The following is a 15,007-nucleotide window of genomic DNA, read 5'->3' on the forward strand; positions in this document are numbered from 1 at the left end:
TATATATATATATATATATGTATTATTATTATTTTTGTTAATCCTCACCCGAGGATATTTTTCCATTGATTTTTAGAGAGAGTGGAAGGGAGGAGGAGAGACAAAGAGAAACATCTATGTGAGATCTATATATATATATATTTTTTTTTTAAATTAAATCTTTATTGTTCAGATTACATTTGTTCCTCTTTTTTCCCCCCCCATAACTCCCCTTCTCCCAGTTCCCGCCCCACCCTCCGCCCTCACTCCCCACCCACTGTCCTCATCCATAGGTGCACGATTTTTGTCCAGTCTCTTCCCACATCTCCCACATCCCTTTCCCCCCCAAGAATAGTCAGTCCATTCCCTTTCTATGTCCCTGATTCTATTATAATCAACAGTTCATTCTGTTCATCAGATTATTTATTCACTTGATTCTTAGATTCACTTGTTGATAGATGCATATTTGTTGTTCATAATGTGTATCTTTACCTTTTTCTTCCTCTTCCTCTTCTTAAAGGATACCTTTCAGCATTTCATATAATCCTGGTTTGGTGGTGATGAACTCCTTTAGCTTTTCCTTATCTGTGAAGCTCTTTATCTGACCTTCAATTCTGAATGATAGCTTTGCTGGATAAAGTAATCTTGGTTGTAGGTTCTTGGTATTCATCACTTTGAATATTTCTTGCCACTCCCTTCTGGCCTGCAAAGTTTCTGTTGAGAAATCAGCTGACAGTCGTATGGGTATTCCCTTGTAGGTAACTGAGTTTCTTTCTCTTGCTGTTTTTAAGATTCTCTCTTTATCTTTTGCTCTTGGCATTTTAATTATGATGTGTCTTGGTGTGGTCCTCTTTGGATTCCTTTTGTTTGGGGTTCTCCGAGCTTCTTGGACCTGTAAGTCCATTTCTTTCACCAGGTGGGGGAAGTTTTCTGTCATTATTTCTTCAAATAGGTTTTCAATATCTTGCTCTCTCTCATCTTCTGGCACCCCTATAATTCTGATGTTGGTACGCTTGAAGCTGTCCCAGAGGCTCCTTACACTATCCTCGCATTTTTGGATTCTTTTTTCATTTTGCTTTTCCGGTTGGATGTTTTTTGCTTCCTCGCATTTCAAATCATTGACTTGATTCTTGCGCTCCTCTGGTCTGCTGTCGGGCGTCTGTATAATATTCGTTATTTCAGTCCGTGTATGCTTAATTTCTCGTTGGTTCCCCAATATAAGATCGAGGGTCTTATTAGTTTTCGTGTAGATCTCATTAAGTTTATCGACAGCTTCTAAACAGTTCTTGAGAGACCTTAAAAGTGTGGTTCTGAACTCTATATCTTCCATTGACAATTTTGTCCTGTTTCTTTGTCTCTGCATTTTGTTATGCTTCCTTGGTGTACCCCCTAGTGGTCTTTGTTCGAAGTCTTATAGTTAAATCTTGATTGTTGTAGCTAATTCCAGGGAGGGTTTGACCTCCAGGCCAAGTGGCTATGAGAATCAGCTGTGTCAGCAGTGAGAGAACTTCTGTCCTCTAGGGAGGTGCTAATCTAGCCTTTGCCTGAGGCTATCCGGCAAAAGCCTCTGTGCAGGGCTTGGGCGGGGCGGGTCGCACAGGATCAACAGGGTGGGCCGGAGAGAGCAGTTATGGCGGCTCTCAGTCCTGTCCCCAGGGGCTCTGCCTCTCTGAGTCCCAGCACCCACTGCAAAGCTTGGAGAGAAAGCTGCACTCGCTCTGACCGAAGCCAGACAGTCCCACTTCTCCCGTTTGAGTCTGGGTCCCTAAAGACTTGCCCGGATCTGGTGCTCAGAGTCTGCGACTCCCTCCCGATTGAAAACAACAACCTCGCCCTCCGCCGCCAGCCCGCTCCGCGCACTCCGCACCTCAGAATTTGACTTCACCACTGTGCCTCCTCTGAGTGTCCGTGTGCGTTTCTCTTTCCTCCTAGTTGTAGGACTTCCACTCAGCCAGCGTTCCTGTGGTTCTGGGTGATGTCCGTTCCGTGTTTTAGTTTCACTTTTGAAGTAGTTGTTCAAAGCAGCAAACTCCGGCGTTAACCTATGCCGCCATCTTGGTTCTCACCTATATATATTTTAAATCAACTCTGCTGATGCTTCTGTCATGTTTCTATTCTCTCCCTTTGCATGTGTAGCCCTAATGTTCCAGTCTCAGAAGAAATTCTGTCTTCTATTTAAGGCTTCTGATTTTCCTTTTTCCAGATTATTTCTAAAAGTACTGAGTAAGACCACTCCAGGATTAAGCCCATACAAACTTTATTCTTAACAGTTTTAAATCTTGGAGCTTTCCTATTTTATATCCCCAAACCTGTAATAATTTAGCTGTTTGACTCTGTAAAGAGAGAAACCCTTGTAAGTAAGTTATTTCCACTGGGTCCTCCCTTCCCACATACTTGCCGTCTTCCTCAAAGATCTCTGGCAGAATGGTGAGACGTAACTACTTCTTACAGATTTCTTGCTACATTTCTCCCCAAGTCTGATCTTCCATTATGGCTCTACCTTGTATAACCCTGGTCCTGGGCAGGTTCCTAAGTCTCTCTGTGTCTCAACCTGCTCACTTGTAAGAGAGGATAAACCACACCAGCTGTTATAAGAACTAAATGAGTTAATACATTTGAAGTGCTCAGTATGATGCCTGGTATATAGCACTCAATAAATGTTGATTGTTGTTATTGTTCCTGAACCACAGAGTCTGCAAAGATCTCTTACAAACCTAATAGTATTTGTTACTAAAACTACCCCAGGAGAGATATTTTCATTATCTTCCCTTTACTGCTGGGGGGGGGGGGGGGGCGCGCGGGGAGCTTTAGAGAGGTTTAGCAACTTGCCCCAAATCACACTCTAGCTAAGAGGCAAAGATAGATTCGAAACTTAGGTCCTTGGATTATTATATTTTTTCCAACCAATCCCACTGCTTCCCCCAAACCATCTTGCCTTATTGATTGTAGGACTTAATCCTTCTACTGTCAGAGATGAAAGAGAAAACCAGTAGTTTCCAGGGTCATTATTGCTGAAGTTCTTATCAAGGAGGAGTTATGGTAGTGATACAAGAATCCTGTGATAGATGGTTTTATTTTTCCATACATAAAAATAGCTTCTTCTTCTTTTTTTTTTTTTTTTACTGCTTATAAAAGCAATGTGTGCTAACAGAAAAAAAATTCAGTCAACATAGAAAGATATAAATACTTTAAAAATCAACAGCGCTGTGGTGAAACCTTTGCATGCATATTTTTGGGCATCTACCCTATTATATCCTTGGAATAAACTAGAAATAAAACTTCTATGGAAAAAAGGTATATATACTACCAGCTTATCCTTTATAAATACACCAATTTACACTTCTTCCAGTAGCATGAAATATTCACTCTTCAGAATTCTTGCTATGTTTCAGTCTTCCTTATTTTTGCTAATCTGATAAGTGAAATATTATCTCATTCTAATGTGGTCATTTAAAAAGCCGTTCATTTTTGGCATACTTCCAAAATTCCACCCTTGAAAGCCTTAGAAGTTTTGAGTGGGTGGGGAAAAAGCCCCCGCCAGGTGGATCTTAGGTAACAGCAGTGATTTATTCCCATCAAGTGTGTCAGGCTTGACCAGAATCACTGGATGTTTCCCATGACATGCTCACATCTCCCTGAAAGTCTGTGAGACGACAAGATATGATGACAAGGCCACCCAGCAGACTGAAGCAAAGCAGGTTCTGGCTTTGGCTTTGTTATTAACTAGCCATGTCACCAAGAAAATGTCCTTTAAACTTCAGTGTTTTAAGCATAAAAATGGGATATCTACCACTACAAAGTTAGGCAATCCTTTCTCAAATAGAATATATGGAAAAGCCCTCAAAAAGCTATATAAAGCCGAAACCGGTTTGGCTCAGTGGATAGAGCGTCGGCCTGCGGACTGAAAGGTCCCAGGTTCGATTCCGGTCAAGGGCATGTACCTGGGTTGCGGGCACACCCCCAGTAGGAGATGTGCAGGAGGCAGCTGATCGATGTTTCTCTCTCATCGATGTTTCTAACTCTCTATCTCTCTCCCTTCCTCTCTGTAAAAAATCAATAAAATATATTAAAAAAAAAAAGCTATATAAAGACATGAGATGAACCTGGGTATGTGAATCTCCCTGTATGATTACTTAGCATTTATTTGACTCATCACGCTCCTCCTCCACTTTTGAATATATTTTTTATGTTCTGACTATTGTATGGTTTTCCTGACTTCAGCTATCTTTCTCACTTTGATTCGATGAAATTACACACTGTATTGCTTTTGAGTTCTTTGAATTATTTTTTGCCTCAGTTGCCTAACTTTTCACTTGCACCTGACTTTCTGTGTCTTTCTATTCTTCCCTCAGGAAAATGTCATATTCTTTCTCTTCTCCTACCAAACTGTCTATTCTTTAGCTTTTTTACTGCTGTCAAATTTTAAGCCACAAGGACAAATGATAATCTTGCACTGGGGTGGTAACGTGCTCCTTGTTCCAGGCAGAAAACACTGAAAAGACAAAAATCAATCTTAACTCCTCTTCCTGACCTTCTAAATATAAATAAACACATATATTTCTTTTATTTTTGCAATTTGAAATTCTGCTATAAATACTATTTTGTATTCTCAGCATACAATGAACATGGTTGTATGTCAATAATCACAGTCTTACATCATTTTCAATGGTACATAATATTCCATTATATGGTTGTATCAAATTTAAGTCAATGCACTTCATAGTTACTTTTTAAAAATTTAAACTTTAAACCATATAGAGTTTATTTTGGCATTTAGCATGAGGTAAAGATCTCACAAAATTAAAAGGTTAACCAACTAACTGCTTTAACAATATATTCTGGAGTCCATCTCCCTCCCCCCATCCACAGTGGTTGAGATGTCAATTTTCTCAAACACTAACACATAATATATGCTTACTCTGGTTTTTAAACTCTGTTCCACTGAGCCATATATTTCTGTGTCAATGTCATGCATAATTGTAATTTAACATCTTCCCATCATTTTTCTGTGTCACTTATCTAGAAGTTCTAAGTTTTAAGTTGACAATAGAGAAATTTTTTCTTTTAATCTTTAAAATTATATCTTAACTATTCATTTATACTTTCCTTTTGCAATGAGTAACACCAGCTTTAACAGTTTTAGAATTCTTGTGATAATTCTCCTAGAACATTAAATTTAATGGAGATGGCAACTGTACACATTCAGATTCCATGTAATAGTTTATGACCCAGAATGCAGCTCTGTTTGTTCTAACTCTTACTATATGGAAGTAAAAATTTGCTTTACTTAAAAATATTACTGTCATAACTCATTCCAGTGAAATGTTAAAAAAAATATGTGTGGATAATTGAAACTATTAATACTAGAGAAATTTTTATATTTACTATTAAAGACAGCATTTAATCAACATTTTAATTCAATAAGTAAAATGTAAATTTACTTCACCTATATTAATAACTTACATACAATATATACTTTAAAGATAAATTATATTTCTAGATTAATATCGCCGCTATGCAGACTTTTTTCTGTGCAGAAAAAGAACTCATGGTACTGCATTTCTTGAATACCGGTCAAGGTTACCACACGCCTTCCTTACCTCCTCTCCCTGTGAGCCTAAGAATCTGTATAATCAACCCCGAGTAAAGATCACTCCCCTTCTCCTACCCCCTTTCTCTCGTTTCTTTTTCTTCTCAAACAACTGATGCTATAAATGTTTTTCCATTTGCGTTATTAGAAGGGAAGCTATATTTAACCGTAAGCTACCCTGCCTCCCATATTTACCAGCAAGTGCTCTGGGACCAGATCACCTGGGTTGGTTCTTAATTCCACCACTTTCTAGCTGTGTGAATCTGGCACATGACTAACTTCTTTGAGCCTCATTTTTCTTACCTGTAAATTAAAAATAATAAGAGTATCTATTTGGGAGAACTATTTTAAAAATTATAAAGACTTCAAATAAAGCAGTCTCTGGCATATGGTAAACACTGAAAAAGTGTTAGCTGTTATTACTATTTATATATTTAAAACTAGTTTCAAGCTTGTAAAAATATTTGAAAACGTTATTTTTTAAATCTCTGCTTGTTTCTCTTTTCTTGCATTAATACCTAGCTACCACATCATCCCTCTTCTCAATTCCAACACCAACAACCCTCTATTTACATCTCTGGGTATTCGTATTTTTATAGAGAATAAGTACTGGATTCTGAATACATCCACTTGCAGAAGTAACAAAACAATTATGATACTACTATTAACTCTTAATTCCAAACATTTACGAATAACAAACATGTTATTTCTGTAAACCAAACCTGTAGTTTTAAAACTAAAAACTACACAGCTTTCTAACGAATCTCTTGTATGACTAAGCACTTGTATCAGCTAGGTTTATTTTTTAATCTCTCAAAATTATAGAGAAGTGTTTGGTATCTTCAGATTATCAGCAAATTAGTATATATATATATATATATATATATATAGTCATCATACATTTATCAAACATCTACTGTGTGAAGGCACTAGCACTGTTTGGAGGGACACAAAGGATTGAGGAACACTTTCCAGAGCTGGTCCTAAGTTCACATACTGGTTAGGTGGGGATATATGAAAAAAATTATAAGGAAATTTTTTTAAAGCTTCACTGAGGGTATGTCTACTGAATTTTTACAAGGAGAGGAAGGGGGCGGGTGAGAGAAACATTGATGTGAGAAATATTTATCAGTTGCTTCCTATATGTGTCCCAACCAGGGATCAAACCCACAACCTAGGTCTGTGCCCTGACCGGTAATTGAACTTGCAACTTTTTGGGGTATGAGACGACGCTCCAACCAACTGAGCCACCCAGCCAGGGCGAAAAGATAAGTAAATTTAAGTAATAATATGAAATAAGTGGTTTAAGCCAGTGGTTCTAGATTCTCACGCCTATAGCCTAGAATCTGTCTCTGCTGGCTTACAGTGGGGTGGGAATTTTCACTTACCTCTATAATTTTTAAAAAAATATATTTTTATTGATTTCAGTGAGGAAGGAAGAGAGAGAGAGAGAAACATCAATGATGAGATTGGTTGCCTCCTGCATGCCCCCTACTGTGGATCGAGCCTGCAACCCAGGCATGTGCCCTGACCAGGAATTGAACTGTGACCTCCTGGTTCATAGGTCAACGCTCAACCACTGAGCCACGCCAGCTGGGCTTGCCTCTATAATTTTAATAACAGTACTTTACATCTGTATAGCATACAATTCAAATTTCGTTCGCATTTGTTACTTCATCTGATCCTTACCACCTTCTTTATGAAACAAATAGGAATGTACTAACAGAGACAACTGAAACCAAATCCACTGGCCCCGGTCACACATCGTCCCGCTGCACCTCAGTGCTTTCCAAACTTGTACTGGCTCCACCTGTTTTAGTATGAACAGATATACTTTACTTTATACCTATAACAATTTATCATAAAGCCTTAAAACTTCAACAGTGGAATGGACAATCTGGATCTAAAGAAAACAGTATCTTGAAATAAATTAAATTATAATATTTTAAAAAACAATGAACAGCCAGCATTTCCTGAGAACTTTCAATGTCTCAGCACAGCTGTAAGCACATCCTGTAAGTTACATGCGTTAACTCAATCCTAATAACCCCTGAGGTAGGTACTATCACAGTCACTATTTCAGAGACACAGAACTGATGAGTACTTTATCCAAGCTAGTCAATGAAGGAGTTAGGGTTTGAACCCAGGAAAGACTGGATCCAAAGCCCACATTTTAAATCACTACACAATTCAGTACAGCTGACCTTGAACAACTGGCGTTAGGGGCGTAGACCTCCCACACTGTCCAAAATCTGCAAAAGCCCTTCACATACTCGGATTCCCAAACGTGGAGTTTAAACGATGAGGGTCAACTGAACTGCAGTCATTTTATAAAAATTCCATATACATGAAACTGCACAGTTCAAGCCCATATTGTTCAGCTGTCTATGAGGACACTATTGAGCATAAATCTTGTTGGCTTTGGAGTCAGCCAGATTTAAGTTTGAACACTGACCACTTACTAGGTTTACAACTTTGGGCAAGCTTAAACTCTTTGTGTCAGATTCCTCAGTTGTAAAAAGGAGATAATGAAATGAGATAATGGACTTAAAAAAGCATTTAGTACAGCATCTGGTATATAATAATGTCTATGTATTGTAAGTCGTTACTACAGTATTTCTAATTCTACTTTTCATGAATATACAAGAACAATCCAACAATGTCTAATTTGGGGATCCAAGCAAAAATATCAAAAGGTTCTCTTCTTTCATCCATGTCTTTCCTTCCTTCTATTCCAGAAATGCATCTATTATTCCAATAATCTAATTTCCCATGGGAACATGAGAATATAATGTCATATTAGTAATTACATCAGTTTTATACTGTCTCCAACAGAGATACCTAATAACTTTGGTAAGGACTATAGTATAGTTATGTGATGTCAAAAGATTCTGGACACTGCTTAAACATCTAATATAATAAAAATTCCAATGTACTTTCTTAACCTTTACTGGATCTTTAAAAAGATAAATCTCTTGGGATTACAAGGTAACTACCTATTTGCTCTCATTTTTCCTTTTACTACTTTTTTCAAGCTTCAGAGTTCCTTATTTTAGTACTCCCACTCTCCATGATTTATATGGCTCCATTTTCCCCAAATAATACTGCTTTTGTAGTCATGTGGCAGTCTCTCCATTTTCCTCATCTCCTTCTAACTTAACATCGCTGGACCTTTTCCTTTTTGAAGCATTTTTTCTGGAGATGACTTAGTGGAAAGAACAGTGGGCTAGGAGCCAGGAGTCCTCACTCCGCCACCTATGTCCTCGCTCAGATTCTCCTGAAAGACTAGAGCACTGCACTAGATAAATTTGTAATAGGTTTCCTTGTATCTCTAAGCCTCATCTTTCCACGACTCTGGGTATTCCAACTAGAAACCATTTCCCAACAACTTCCCTAAACTTTCTACTCGGGTGAGGCAAGGAGGCGCGGGCGCGTTCGGACTTGGGCGCAGAGGATGATGTGAAGCCCAGGACCACGGACGGCAACAGGGCTGCTTGGGGACCAATAGGAAAAGACGGATGAGTAAGAGAAATCAGACGCCACGAAGATACCCGACAGGAAAATGGTCAGACACACGGCCTGACCTGAGCCTCCTCCCGACACGTCTCTCTGAAGAGGGGGGGAGACACAGAAAGGGCCTTGGCAGCAGAGGTGGTCCTCGAGGGAGCCCTGTAACTGGCCACCTTGGCAATGTTGTCGCTACCACGGCCTCTACAGGGCTTTGCACAAAACAGGCATTTACTGGAGTGTTTGCCGCCTGCTACACACCAGGGCGCCCGAGCTCAAGGCCATGGCAATTGCACGGCACTGCTGCCCGGTTCTAAGGGAAGGAGGCGGGGCTGGTGGGGGTGTTGGTAGTGAGTAGCCCCCAGAAGGAAAGAGGACAGATCCGTGGGCACGGGCCACCTCCAAACCACCAAGGCAGTATTAGAAATATGTACGAAAGTCATTTCCTACCCCGAGTCAGAGTCCAAGAAAACACTCTCTTTTTTGAAGTTTCCTTCCGGTCGGCGCTTCCTGGCTGGTTAGGGGGCGGGGGAGAGAGGATCGACAAAGGGGCGAGGGAGCTGGGCGGCGTGTCCCCAGGTGTGGCCCCCGGATCCCGGCACCAGCCCAGGAGGGCGCTGGCTCGGCGGCACAGGCGGCTCGGCACCCGCCCGGGTCTGTCTCCGGTCGGACTCCTGGGAGGGGCGCGGGCGTCTGTACGGAGCAACCTCACGCCGGGATGGGGGGGAGGGCGGTTGGGAGGGAAGCTCTTTGATTCTGGGTCTGGACTCATCGTGTCTCACTGATACCACACAACACTGTCTTGGGAACCGGTAAAAACCCTCCGTCCTCAGGTGGCAGCCGACAGGGGCACAGTGAGAGGCTTGGAACACGCACTCTCACCAACGGGCCCGCAGTCCCTCCGCAGCCTTGTTTATCCTGCTGTTCTGCTGGCTGGTTTGCTGATACATAAATCGTTTCAACGCAGGAATTTTCAGGAAGAATCATAAACTCCAAAACAGAAGAGGTTTTTTGACAGCGCAGAGCTCGCTGGTAAACCTGAGGACACTGTCTGCTATAAGAAGTAAGGTTTTATTAAACCTGAGGACGCTGTCTGCCATAAAAAGGCTTTATTTAAAAGAAAACGACCGGGTCCGGCCCGCCCGGCTCCCTGCCGGCAGCCGCTGGGAACGCCGGTGTCTGCGGTGACCGAGGAGGAGGAAGGCGGAAGCCGGGCGAGCGCGTCCGACCAACCACCTAATTCCTAACGAGGCCAGCGAGCGGCCGGAAGAGACCGCGTCTGCAAACGCTTCATCGACAAACGCCTCGGAGTTCCCGGCGCCGCTGGCGGGACAGAAACGCCACAGGCCCGCGGCGAACACGTTACACTTCCGCGGCCCCCGCAGGCGACCCTTCCCGGCCGTCAGCCCCCACCCTCGGCACCGGGACCGGCGCCGGAACCGGTCTGCCGACATCTTCCCCGGCGAGGATTTTGGGACCGCGCGGGGGTCGGACCAGGCGGACTTCCGCCGAGCGGCGTCCTGAGGAGACGCCCCCCCGGACACAAAGGCCAATCTCGGGGCCCCGGCCGCCGCCACTTACCTGCCGCTCCCCGCCGCGCTCCGGCGCCGGCCAGAATGTGCCCGGGAAGCGAGGCGCGCGCACTCCGCGCCGCGACGAGCTGCCGCGGGGACCGGCCGTGCCGCAGGGCGCGCGCCCCCTGCCCCGGCCGGCGCGGCCACGCGGCTGAATCACCGGCGCTTCACGTTAAGAGTCCCCGCGGCGCGCGGGGCACGCTGGGAAAGCCGGGTCAGCCAAGGCCCCGGCCCCGGCCCCGCGCTGGGGTGGCCGCTTCCCTTCCCCACACGCCCAGCGGCCGAGAGAGGGCGCTCTGACGCCCGCCCAGCCAGGGTGGGTTCCGCTTCTGAGCCCCGGGTAGTCTCTCCCAATTACTAAAGGAACAAAGCGGAGAAGGTCGTGGTTCCCTGAGTTGTAAAATAACTCGCCCCAGGACAGCTGATGCTCATAGAAACTTGTGGAGCCCGCATCTCTCCATACTTTTAAGGCAGTGGTTCTCAACCTTCCTGACGCCGCGACCCTTTAATACAGTTCCTCATGTTGTGGTGACCCCCAATTTCATTGTTACAAATTGGACATAATGAAAGCATATGATTAATCACAAAAACAATATGTAATTATATATGTGTTTTCCCATGGCCTTAGGCGACCCCTGTGAAAGGGTCGTTGGACCCCCAAAGGGGTCGCGACCCACAGGTTGAGAACCGCCGTTTTAAGGGAAGGCGGTGGTAAGAACAAAGGAATTGTTTAAACACGTTGTGCTTGGAAGCCCCTCTCCCGGGTATGCACTCTGACCAAAAGAAGGGGGAAAACACACTTTTCTCAAACCCGAGTGTAATGAAACTACATGCTAGAGCAAACAAAGTTGAATGACAAATTTTAAATGAACTGGAAGCAAATTATTGGAAAACTGGTTGTTATGAGAAAAATATTCTAACCTTCAAAAACATCTAGGGATGGCCCTATAAAACTAGTGCTAGAAAACATGAGGGAAGAAATAGCAACAATCCTTAATTTGACCCAGAGGCCTAGAGGTCATTCCCCATTCCTACTCTTTCACTTCACTTTAAATGACTGTAAAGTATCCAGTATTGTGTTTGAATCAGGATGGATAGCTTATGCTGCTAATTAGTAAAATAAATATAAACAATTGGAGTGTTAATAGGATTCACGCTTCACAAGCAAAGTGACATGGAGGATTATTCAAACCAATGCCTTTATTTCCATTTCTATAAAGTACAGTGTAATTTATGCCCTTCAAGTCAAAAGAAAGAAAGGGGGAAAAACTCTTTTAATATTCTTGCAAGAATGCTTGAACCAAAATCTTTTCTGGAAAAGTTTCTCTCTGCAGATTTGTAATATACAAAAATCTGACCCAAAGGTTGGAGAATCAGGCGAACTACTGTCTTTTAATTAATAGCTAAGACTAACTGTTCTACTTTTGTCTGTAATTTTATATAGTGAATGAATAGCATCTAGACCTGATACTTTTTTTTTTTTTGAGTAGACATCATGGAGATGGAGTATAACATGTATATTCACAGAAAACACAGGTGTATGCTGATTTTTATCATTTTATTTCTACAAAAGTGCATCTCCAAAACCTGAATCTCTCAGATGTACTTATATCTGAAACTGAAACCCTTCCTAAAGTCAGTTGTCTTAATGGCCAATCCATCTCATTAGCTGTAATATAAGTCTCCTTAAATATAGTATCTATTAACAGTAATTATTACAAAGTACTTTCCCCAATACTTTACATCACTCACATTTCTCAACAACTCTGGGAGACAGATTTGATTACTTAGATTCACCAATGAGGAAAGCAGGACATGAACAAAGTATCTAAGGTCACTACACTACTAAGGGGTGCTGAAGAACTGAGAACCCAAACCATGTGACCCCAACGTGCTTGCTGGATATCCGCGGAGGTGCGGCCCTTCCACCTACCTGCCTCCAGGTGAACTCCTGAGCACCCCCCGAGGCATCTTACATGCCTTCAGCTGTTAAACCAAATAAGTAATTTAAGGTTGATGCTAAGAAGTAAAATATTTTTAAAGCAATAGCTGTTATCAAGGATCTAATAAGAAACTATTCTTTCTACATACTACAGCATATGTGCAGTAGTAAGCATAAAAACAACCCAAAAATCCCAATATTTTTAAACTCTCAAAGTAATTACATTTGCAATTTGTAAACAACTAAATGTTTGGTTTAGTTGTATGATCTCTAGACCACTGCAGACATATCAAATGAGATTGTTTGAAAGAATAATCACTTTCATTTGAAATCCAAATTGTGCTCAGATGTAGATGGAAATAATTATTTAATTTCTGACTTTCTAGAGGAAAGCCGGCCAGAACCCTGCATACTGAACGCAAATAGATTCAGAAGAATCCCTTTTCACTTCCATCAGTTCATCTTTGTTAACAATTTCTTCATGGAAGTCACAAAGGCTTACTACCAGCAGCAAACAGACTGGACCTTGAGTACATGTTCAACCAGAGAATCAAGAACTTTAAGTTTCTTAGTGGCTGGAATTTACTATGATATCTTCATTAATATACATCTGCTTTACATACAACTTCAGTGTGCCTCTTAGTCTCATTTATAGGGAATGTTTCATATGCAAATTCAACAAATTAGTAGCCACAGTTCAACGATTTAGGAGCCCAAGAGAACTATGTAGATGATGATGGCAGGATCTCTCCTCTAAAGGAACTTTTAAAAGTTAAGTTTGGTTATTTGGGTAACGAAGTAAGAGATAAAGGGAAGTGAATCTACGTAAAAGTATTCCACTATAATGTAACAGAAATGATAGAATATCCCAATTTTGCAACCTCCCGTGAATCAGTAGATGTAGGCATTGTACATCCTCAACATTTTCAAAGATCAGAGAGAGAACTAGGCATCCTGTGCCTCTTGAGGGAAAACCATGCACCACCTAAAATACCGCCGATGGGATCAAACCCGAATCTGATCAGACTTGCAGTCCACCAGCCAGTTTGTAGGAAACACAGGGAAAGAGGAACATGTTGAACTGCACCATGATCATGCAATTTGCAAAGTCCTGTCTATGGAAGACTACAGGTCAAAAGGCCTCTACTTTTTAAAAGATAAAATTAAAAAAAAAACCCTTAAAAGATGTATAAAAAATTTTTAAGTGTGTGTTGGGGGGGGCGGGGAGGGGGCGGGTCAGAGACTATACTGTCCAGGGGTGAACATTTGAGTAGTAAAACCATTAAAGAAAAAGGGAAGTGAAAGGAATTGCAGGGCTATGAAAGTTAGGTCATGGTTACTTACTAGGTGGTAGTGGTGGGGAAGCAGTTGTGATTGAGAAGGAGCTTCTAAGGGCAGGGAGTGAAGTTTTGTTTCTTGACCTGGTGGTGGTTACAAGGGTGTTTGCCTTTAAAAAGTTCATTAAGGCAAACCTTTCCTTTGTTTTATTATATAACAGAAAGATTGTAAAGGAAAAAGTTTGGAGGATGAGGCCAGTCCTACCTCAGAGTGTAAATATATTTTCTCCACACAGAGCTATTTGCAAATATATCCATTTGGTTTCCTGGGACAATATTAAGGTTAAATTACTTTAAAAAGAAAAAATAAATGCTTTAAAAAGAGCAAATCCTTTGAAAGATATTCCACATTGTAATACAATTTTGGAATTTTATTTAGATACTAGAGGCCTGATGCACAAAATCTGTGCAAGGGGCTTGGCCCTCGAAGCCCCACTGCCTCGGCCAGCCCTCGCAGCCCCAGCTTCGTCCAGAAGGTTGTCTGGAAGGACATCCGGAAGGTTGTTTGGCTATTCGGTCTAATTAGCATATTAGCTCTTTATTATATAGGATTAGTATAGATTCTGTCTTTTTTTTAGAAGGTAACAGATAAGTAGATATATAGAGCAGGGGTGGGCAACCTTTTTGTGAGTGCGTGCCAAAACCAGCAAAATTCTTCTGCGTGCCAACCCTAATTTTTTGAGAACATGTTACGCCTACTTGATATCTCTTAAGGTGTATGTATGTGAAGAACCTTGAAGAAATAATAAAATTCATTCGAGCGACAAAAACACAGTATATGATGATGAAAAATACATTTATTTTTTAATGTACACATGTATACTGATAGTCCGACAGAAAACTTTATGACTCTGTATGATATTATCAGTGGGACTTTTGCTGCTGCATCACTGATGACAGAGATTTTACATCAGGTTTATAGTTCGTGACCTTCAGAGATATGCACGAGCTACTACTTTCATCCATCAGGCTATTCCTATTATGAGACTTAATAAAATTCATCACTGAGAACAAAGATTCACAAGCATATGTGGATGAAACCAAAACACTGGTCGGATCTAGGAAGGCAGGGAGAGTT

General features: G+C 41.6%; 2 protein-coding genes across 5 annotated transcripts in view; one reads left to right on the forward strand and one right to left on the reverse strand.

The window, feature by feature from the left end:
* Nucleotides 1–10,839, reverse strand: part of KCTD20 (potassium channel tetramerization domain containing 20) — a 31,716-nt gene extending 20,877 nt beyond the window's left edge. For 2 of the 4 annotated variants that reach the window (XM_059701874.1, XM_059701870.1), the window contains exon 1: nucleotides 10,658–10,836. The gene's annotated coding sequence lies outside the window, so the exon portion shown is untranslated. Of the gene's footprint in view, nucleotides 1–9,526; nucleotides 9,724–10,657 lie in introns of those variants that run through there. The other 2 variants (XM_059701873.1, XM_059701871.1) reach the window with 2 other exon arrangements.
* Nucleotides 1–15,007, forward strand: part of PXT1 (peroxisomal testis enriched protein 1) — a 72,457-nt gene that overhangs the window by 14,510 nt on the left and 42,940 nt on the right. The window lies entirely within an intron of this gene.

The sequence above is a fragment of the Myotis daubentonii genome, chromosome 6, assembly GCF_963259705.1.
Source record: "Myotis daubentonii chromosome 6, mMyoDau2.1, whole genome shotgun sequence".
In the NCBI taxonomy this organism is placed as follows: Eukaryota; Metazoa; Chordata; class Mammalia; order Chiroptera; family Vespertilionidae; genus Myotis; species Myotis daubentonii.